Source organism: Papio anubis, chromosome 9, assembly GCF_008728515.1.
Source record: "Papio anubis isolate 15944 chromosome 9, Panubis1.0, whole genome shotgun sequence".
NCBI lineage: Eukaryota > Metazoa > Chordata > Mammalia > Primates > Cercopithecidae > Papio > Papio anubis.
This window is the reverse complement of record NC_044984.1, coordinates 119,155,625-119,164,935: the sequence shown is the minus strand read 5'-3', so window position 1 is coordinate 119,164,935 and position 9,311 is coordinate 119,155,625. Positions and strand designations below refer to the sequence as shown.

The 9,311-nt window shown below is 52.2% G+C and overlaps 1 long non-coding RNA gene across 1 annotated transcript; it reads left to right on the top strand.

Annotated features, from left to right (window-relative positions):
* The first annotated feature begins 391 nt into the window (after positions 1-391).
* On the top strand, positions 392-4,255 carry LOC103876138. The gene is made up of 3 exons (XR_635233.3): positions 392-883; positions 970-1,032; positions 3,845-4,255. It is a non-coding gene; the product is annotated as an uncharacterized LOC103876138 (long non-coding RNA).
* The last annotated feature ends 5,056 nt before the right edge of the window (positions 4,256-9,311 follow it).

The window sequence follows — 9,311 nt, the reverse complement described above, 5'->3', positions numbered from 1 at the left end:
CATCGGTAGTTCAGGTGGGGCTGACCCCGCCTCCCTGGCTCCTGGAGGAGCACATGACCAAGGCTTGACCAATCAGGTCATCCCATCCTCTGACTGCAGTCATTGGTCCAAAGGAGGGTCACATGATGCGGTCTGGGCTCGGTGAGATTCTTGCCTTAGGAAGCTGGAGCCTGCCTGAGAATAAAACCAACCCAGAGGGCCAGGCGTGGTGGCTCACGCTTGTAATCTCAGCACTTTGGGAGGCCAAGGCAGGCAGATCACCTGAGGTCAGGAGTTCGAGACCCCGTCTCTACCAAAAAATACAAAATTTAGCTGGGCGTGGTGTGGGCACCTGTAATCCCAACTACTCGGGAGGAGTATTGCTTGAACCCAGGAGGCGGAGGTTGAGGTGAGCCAAGACTATGCCAATGCACTCTAGCCTGGGCTACAAAAGCGAGACTACATCTAAAGAAAAAAACAAAACAACAACAAAAAAACCCTAGGGGAATGGAGAGAATGAGTCCTGGAGGTGCTATTGTGAGCCGCTGGATCCAATTGTGCCTGAAACTCACCCAACCCCTGGACTTTTCAGTAACATGAGCTGATAAGCTCTCTCTGTCGCTTCAGCCACTTTGAATTGGGAATTTTGTCACTTGCAGCTGGGAGCCCTGACTGATAAATAGGCCTTTTCTCTCCCCTTATTTCATAAAACACAACACGTGGAACAAGCAAAATTAATTCCCCTGCTTCCTAAACAGCCGGATGAGCAATGGCTAATGGTAGAGGCTAGGAATGACTCCTTTCTCCTTGGTGCATGAGGACATCCGTTCTCTGGCCGGCCCTGACCTCGCCTCACTGAGCTGGAGCAGAAATCACTTAACCTTCCAGGCCTCGGCGTTTAGAGGTTTGTGATGGATGGTGCTTGGCCTCGTGGGCAGAAATGGAAAATTCTCGGCCGTCTGATCTTCCCCTTCTTTCTGCTTTTCACAGCTGGCCCCGGCAGAAGTCAGTGGCGGGATTCGGAGACGGCAAACGTGTTCCATCAAGGGCCAGGTAGTAAATATTTTAGGCTTTGTGGGTCACGAGGTCTCTGTTGTACATTCTTTGTTAGTTTTTGTTTTGTTTGTAAAAACTTTTAAAATGTAAAGAATGACCAGGTGCGGTGGCTCATGCCTGTAATCCCATTGCTTTGGGAGGTCAATGCGGGAGGATCACTGAGGCCAGGAGTTTGAGACCAGCCTGGGCAATGTAGTGAGACCCAGTGTTTAAAACAAAAATTAGCCAGGCGTGGTGGCATGTGCCTGTAGACCCAGCTACTCGAGAGGCTGAGGTGGGAGGATTGCTTGAGCCCCGGAATTCAAGGCTGCAAGTGAGCTGTGATTGGGCCACGGCACTCCAGCCTGGGCAACAGAGCAAGACCCTGTCTTAAATAAATAAATAAATAAAAATTGTAAAAATGTAAAAATGATTCTTAGTGTGCAGCCTGTGAACTCTTCTCCTTTGCTACCAGCTGGATTTGCCTCACGGCTGCGGTGTGCTGGCCCCTGGATGAGGCCATGGTTCTGGGGAATCAGTGGCTCTTTTCTCTTTCCTGGGTTCTCTCCCTCCCTTTCTTCTCCTTTCTCTTTCTTTCTTTCCTTTTCTTTTCCCTCCCTCCTTCCTTTCTTTTTTCTTTGTTTCGTGAGATAGAAACCCCTGTTCTCACAAACCCAGGAAATATTCTGGAACTATTTTTGTGTCAAAACTCATCTTTAAAAGTAGCCCATCTCCTTTCTTGCCATTTCTCCCCGTGGCACGTAGTACAATTTGTAATTATAGATTTATTTCTTTAATTGTTTGGGGGGTATCTGTTTCCTTGTTCTGAAATAGAAACTCCCTGAAGAAGGGAAGCTGGGGAAGGGGTGCTGAGTCTGGGTTTCCAGGCAATTTGGGGCTGATTTCAGCGAATGGGGGGTGGGACATGACGTGGTAAACTTGACAAAGGGCAAGATGCTGGCCTTGTAGCTGTGTGGGCAGAGCTGGGCGGGGCTGGTGGCTGCTGGAGTCGCCTTTGCACAGGTAGGCTCTGGCCACGACCCTGAGCCATGAGTGGAGGAGGGAGTGGGCTCCCGTCCCTGGAGGTGTGTAAGCAGAGGCCACAGCTCGCTAGGGCCAGCTCGCAGGCGTGGTTCTGCTCCTAAAGCTGGATCTTTCCTCTGCCAGTGGACGCCCATCACTCTCTGGCTGCTTGAGAACTCCTGGCTACAATTTGCCAAGATTCGGATCTGGCTTCTTTAGGATTAAGGAGCTGTCAGGAGTCACAAGCAGAGACAGTCATGTGGGTTCTGAAGGTCCGCTCTCTGGGCACCCCAAGCTCAGAGTGTTCTAAAATCCCGAGCCATCCACAGGTTCCCTAACAGGACCCCTCTGGCCACTCCAAAAGGACCCACTGCCCGTGTTGGGGAGGCTCCCCATTTCAGGCACTGTAGACCAGTGGGGAGGAAGTGCCAGCTGGGTCTTGAGCTGAGTACGTCTGACCTGGGTGGAGGGTCCAGGCTGTGCAGCTCCACTGCCCCTCGGGAGTCTGCAAAGGGTCCCAGCGACTCAACCATCTGGACGCCCTTCCTGCAGCTGCCTGTTCACCTTGGCTTACTCATGGTGGCAGGTGGTGTCTGCGGGAGCTCCAGAGCACTGGGCCCGGTGGAGCTGTGTCCCCAGCGGGTGCCCAGGGGTCAGACACACTGATCCACATCAGCATACTGTGCCCAGTGTTTATATCCAGGTTTCATTCCATTGGACGGGAGCCCAGATCATCGAGTTATTAAATATTTATAACGTCACTCATGCCTGGGCCTCTGTGGAGCAGTGCGACTGAAATCATTGATGTATTTTGAGATCCCCCCGTTTCTCACTCAAATTCCTTGTCAGGATTCCCCTTGAGAGGAGGGGCTCAGATATGCCTTTTGTCAAGAGTCGATACCATTATTATCCCTATTCCACAGAGGGGAAACTGAGGCACAGGACTGTTAGGTGCCCAAGGTCCCGAGGCTTGGGTGCCCATTCATTCATTTATGTATTGTCGTGCCATTCAGTGATGGTGCTGGGGGTCAGAGGTGAACGAAGCCACCCCTGCCCCTGCTCATGGGGTCTGGCAGGCAGTTGGGGGGGGTGGTGGGGGCACAGCAGGGGGACTTGGCTAAAGTCCAGGAGTCCAGGAAATCTGTATGGTGTGGCCCAAGGATTGAGCACCCAGCCCTTGGGGGCAGCTCTGTCTGGTCCAAATTCTGGGTCTGTCACTTACTACCCATGCCTCAGTTTCCCCACCTTAGCCTTTTGGTGAAGAGTAAATACGTTGTTGTGTGTATCTGTAATAGACGAAACAGAGCCTGGCACGTTGTAAGTGCTATATCCGTATCACCAGTGATCATGATAAATGCTAGTTGAGTACATGAACAAAAAGCAATGTTTCAGTTCAGTCTTTGAGCATCCATGAGTGACAGTAGCTAAAGTTTAGACTGTGTGGGGAACAGTGTGCCAGCTAGAGGGAACAGCATATGCAAAGGCCTGCTACACTGCTGTACCTGAATGCACGGAGAGCTGAGAGCCGGGCTCAGCGTGGATCTGTCAAGGGGTAAGGCCTCCCCTTCGGGGCCCACAGAGGATAAATCAGAAAAGAAGAGGCAGGTGTGTCTGGGGAGTGGGGCGCAGAAGAGAGGCAGGGAGCCTGCCTCAGACCACATGTCTCAGATGTACGTGGGAACAAGAATGGCAGTGACCTCGTTGTCAGGTAAAATGATAGCTCAGTTCTGGGGACCAGGACACACGGGCCTTCCTGGGAGGCTTCTCTTCTGACTCCTCTCCTCGCCCCGTGAAACCCTCCTTGCAGGGCCGTGGCCGCCGAACTCTGTTGCTGTGGAAAAGAGGAGGCTGCTGCCTCCTCCGGGTGTGCAGAGGGAGCCACTGTGACTTTCATCTGACGGCAAGCTGCTTCCTGACCAGAAATGACTCAGAAAGATTTGTCGGCAGAGCGCTGCAGCTGCCGTCCCGGGATCAACTGGGAAGTGCTGGCTCTGGGTGGCAGGGCCCCTCACTGCCCACAAAAGTCTCCGGGACTTCTGTCTGGGTCACCTCTCTCTGAGGAAGCTGCCACCCCCAGAGGGAAATGACTGGCTTACCATTCACCCCTGGGAAATCCTGCCAAGGCTTCTCTCTGCCCTCTTGTTCTTGTGATGGCCACTGAGGGAGGGCATGTAGGAGGGTGTTTATTCCGTCAGTAAATTGTTATTCAATCAACAAACATTTTCTCAGTGCCTCTTTTGCTAGGTGCTGATGAGACAAAGTTATAGGAGGTATTGTCTTTACTCTCAAGATTTCAGCCTCATGTGAGAGACACATGCAAGCTGGTAATTTCTCACAGTGAAATCTTTATGGATTGGGAGTTAATTCAGCCAGGCTCTCTGTTTGTAAATGATAAAACGAAACAAAGCAAAACAAAAGCCTCCAACTAGCTTAGGGGTAAAAAGGAAATTTAATCGTCATGATGTAACTGAAAAGTTAAGTATATACCTTCAGGAACAGCTTGATCCAGGGGCTCAAAACATTCTCCAGGATTTACTTTCTCTCCATCTTGGCACCCTGCCTGCTGTGGTTCTGATTGCTATGGTAGGCAGAATAACCACCCCCAAAGATGTCCATGTCCTAATCCCAGGGAACATGTGAATATGTTACCTGACATGGCAAAAGGGCCCTTGTAGATCTAATTAGGTTACATATCTTGAGATGGGGGCTTCTCCTGGATTATCATAAGGGTGATGTAATCACAAGGTTCCTTAGCAGTGAAAGAGAAGCATGAGTCAGAGAGAGTTGTGACTGCAGAGGCAGAGGCAGGAGTGATGGCTTTGCTGGAAGGGGCCATGAGCCTAGGAGTACAGGCAGCCTCTAGAAGCTGGAAAAGGCACAGAATGGATTCTCCCCTGCAATTTCCAGAAGGAACACAGCCTTGCCAACATCTTGCTTTAAGTCCAGTGAGGCCTACTGTGGCCTTCTGACCTCTAGAACTGTAAGATAATACATTTGTGTTGTGTTAACTCACATCTCCCTTGGTTCCAGTCTGGGGGGGTTGGAATGTTTTCTCCCTGGTTAACTCTGGCACAATTACCTAGCCCTCCCTCCGATAGGACCAGCTCGGGTCGCATGCCTGTCTTTGAGCCAGTCACCTGGCTAGCAGTGCTCTGATTGGCCAGGCCTGGGGCACAGGCTCTGCCTTTTCAGGCGATGGAGGCCACCTGACCATCCTGGACTGCGTGGAGGAAATTCAGAGTGATGCCCTCATTGAAAAGGGGAATGAGGCTGCATACAGTGGCTCACGCCTGTGATCTCAGCGCTTTAGGAGGCCAGTGTGGGAGGATTGCTTGAGGTGAGCTATGATTGCACGACCACACTCCAGCCTGGGCAACAGAGCAGGACCCTGTCTCTTAAAAAAAGAGAGAAATGAATGCAGTGTACCCCAAAACAGTACTGTTCTCTGCAGCAGGGGAGGGAGAACTCTCACCTGGCTCTGATGAAGGAGGGAAGAGCACTGGGGGGCATGGGGAGACCTGAATTTTATTCGCCATTTCCGGTCTCATTCATGGGCTATGTGACCTTGTGTAGGTGGTGCAACCTCTCTGGCCCTCCATTTCTGCACCTGTAAAATGGCGCTGATAGTCACAACCTTGCGTCTTCCTGGGCTGGGATCATCCTTGAGCGACAGGCTGGCTTGGAAGGAGCCCCGTTGCCGTGCAGCCAGCACCCCCCGGGGCTCCTGGAGGGTGAGCCTGCTTGTGCCTGGGCAGCCTCTCGTTTGTTTTCTCAGTGGTTTTGCTTTATCGGGGCGTTAAATGGAATCTTCATCCTGTGACTCGGACTTCAAAAGAGATGCGTGACCTCCTGGGTTGAGCTGCCTGGGGCTGCTGGTGCCGGGTGAGAAAGCAAGGCGGTGCCTTCCGTGTGTGGCTCAGGCCGCCTGCTTCTCTTGCTGACCCTGGCCACTGCCGTCTCCATTTGTCGGGGTTTCTATTGGAGTAGGAGCGCTGGAGCTTTGGCCTGTTTGTTGAGAAGGAAAGGGCTTCTCCAGCCAGCTCGCCTTCCAGTTTGGTTCAGAGCAGGTGCCCAGGGTCACATGCCACATTAATCAGGACTGATTGGCTGCAATGGCAGAAAGTCATAGCAGATGGTTGCAAAGCCCAGCTCCACTGCCTATTAGCCGTGTGACTCTGGGCAAGTTACTTAACCTCTCCGAGCCTTGGTTTCTTAATCTGTAAAATGGCGATGATAATAGTATTTACCGCACAGCATTGTTCTGAGGATGAAATAAATTGATAGAAAGTGCTAGAACACATCTGGCACGTAGCAATGCTCCAGAAACGTCAGATCTTATTACTCACCGGCCTCTCCTCATAGTGAGGTTGGAGCAGGTACGCGGGTTGTCTGATTACACTTTGGATAGAAAAGGCCATCCTGTCATCTCGCCTGTCTTGTCCTCCTACAGCAGGGGGAAACAGCCGGGGCCTGACCAGCACATGGTCCTGAGCAGGGGCCTGGGGACAGCCTCGGGCCCTTGGGAGGTACAGGGGCAGGCCACCTTGCTGTTGGGTGGCAGCCAGGGAAGGGTTAGTGACAGCTCACGTCCTGGAACTTTCTGTGGAAGCTGGATCTAGAGTAGAGAGTTTGTGAGATTACCCTGGCCTCACACTGGTTACCAGACAGCTTCATTCCCACACGTTCCAGGAGTAGGGTGTCATCCTCCCAACCACCCTCATGCTAGCGTCCTGCCCACGGGAAATAGGCCTCCGAGTGGCTAGCTGGCTCCCTTAATTGCCTCCATTTAGCCCTTATCATGATCTTTGAGGTGTTACTGTTCCCATTTTACAGATGGGGAAACTGAGGCCCAGAGAGGTGAAGTCACTTGCCCAAGGGCACACAGCTAGGAAATGGCAAGGTTGAGGCCTGCTTGGCTCCTTGGCCTTAGCTGGGAATTCTGACGCAGTTTGGCTTCCTGTGCTATCACTATTGACCTTGAGGTGGGCTAGGAATCCTTCTAGTCACTGCGCAGATGCAGACCTAGCCTCTCTCCAGCCCAGGGCTCTGACTTAGATGAGGGCACCAGAAAAATGGGATTTTCCTTCTACACGACCCACGTTAGAGGGTTAAGGTTAGGGATTTATCCCCAGCTCTCCTGGCAAATTAAATGGCACCTATGCTCAGTGTGCTGCCAGGGACTGTGGTGAGTTCAAGAGTGTCTGGACGGGTGCTGGCAGGGAAGGGGCGTTTGAGCAGAGCTCTGGGAGATGGGTCAGAAGTGGCTTTGAAGAACTGACCGGATTGGTTAGCATGCCTCAACTGTAGGTAACAGAAAGCCCAGCGCACTATGGCGTAGATGACAAGACCATTTAACTTAAGAAGTCCAGAGGTATGAGTTTCCAGGTGTGGCTCTGCCCCTCAGTGATGTTGTCGAAGACCAGGCCATTCAGTGCCTATGACACTGCCATCTTTCTTGCCTCAGGGTCCCAACATGGCTGCAGCTGCTCCAGACATCAATTCTTTACACCGCAGCCTCTCAAACTGGAAGAAAGAGGCTGGGTGGGGAGAAAGGAGGTCTTCTCTGTGTGTTTCTCTTATATCAGGAAGAAAAATCTTTCCCTGAGGTCGCAGCAGACTTCCTTTGATGTCCCCTTGGTCAGAAGTGAGTCACATGACCACACCAAGGCCAGTCTGTGGCAAAGCAGTGCAGAATCATCATCTCGCTGGCTCACCACGGAGCTGGGCCTGGGGCTGCCTCTGTAAAACTGGGGGCATGGACAGTGGTGTTGGGGCTGTGTCTGTTCATGGACAGGCACTCATTGAGCGCTTACTGTATGCCATTCACCCTTATTACTGCCATACCAAAAGAAAGATCAAAATGAAATGTTTTGGAGGCCTCTTGTTTAACTCTCACATTTTACTAAAGGGAAAACTGAGGCCCGGGGTGCCTTGGCGACTTCATAAGTCACCCAGCGGGTTACTGGCAGAATGCTTGCCTGTCTGTACCCCAGTCCCTAGAGCTCTCAGGAGGACCTCAGCAAGTGGTGGATGGGTGGGTGGATATGTGGGTAAGTGGGTGGGTGCGTGCGTGGGTGCATGTGTGCGTGGGTGAGTGATGCGTGGGTGCGTGGGTGGGTGCGTGCATGGGTGGTTGGGTGCGTGGGTGGGTGGGTGGATAAATGTTCTCATGGACCTGCTGGGTGAAGACAGGAGTCCGAAATTGTGGTGGTGACCACAGCACCACGCTGTCTAACTATCTGACTTCCATGCCTCCTGCTGCTACCTTAGCTCTTTGTGGGTACACCTTCATGGCAGGGCAGAGAGAAGCTGGTCGCCACCCTTTTCGTGGTCTGTTTCTTTAAACCAAGTCTCACTTCCACTTCTGGGAAGCTTGCCAGGTCCTGTCCTGGGTGGCCCTGGGGGGCAAGTTGGGCGGGTGGGCCTCAGCCCCCAGGAGGTATTGAGAGGCCCAGGCAGTGGGAAACCCTGGGCACAGTCCCAGGGAGAGCTGCGCCAGGAGGCAGCAGCGGGGAGGGCTGGGCGGCGGGGTGGGAAGCGTTTGGGGATTCTGTTTTCAGTTCCTGTCACTGCCCTGAGGTTCCCTCACATCTGGGGGAGCCTTGAGAGATGATGGGGGGCCCTGGAGCTCCTTGCAGAGCCCGAGGCACTGCGGGTGCACTTAGGTTCTAGCCAGAGCTGAGCTTCTCAAAACTGCACACAGCTCAACTGAGAATTTTGTTAAAATGCAGTTCTGCTTCAGCAGGCCTAGGGTGGGGCCTGAGACTGCGTTTCCAACATGCTCCCAGAGTACCTGGGGCTGCTGATCCATGGAGGACACTTTGAGGAACACGAGTTTAAAGCAATGCTTGCAAATATTTATTATTTTTTTTTGTATTTTATTTATTTTAATTTTTTGAGATGGAGTCTCATTCTATCATCCAGGCTAGAGTGCAGTGGCATGATCTTGGCTCACTACAACCTCTGCCTCCTGGGTTCAAGCAATCCTCCCACCTCAGTCACCCAAGTAGCTGGGATTACAGACATGTGCCACCATGCCTGGCTAATTTTTGTATTTTTAGTAGAGACAAGGTGTCACCATGTTGGCCAGGCTGGTCTCAAACTCCCGACCTCAAGTGATCCTTCCACCTTGGCCCTCCAAAGTGCTGGGATTACAGGCATAAGCCACTGCTCCTGGCCTGTTTGCAAATATTTTAAAACACAACCCCTGGTAAGAAGTACATCTTATGTTGTAACCCTGCACATATACATGTGCGTGCGCATGCGTGCACACA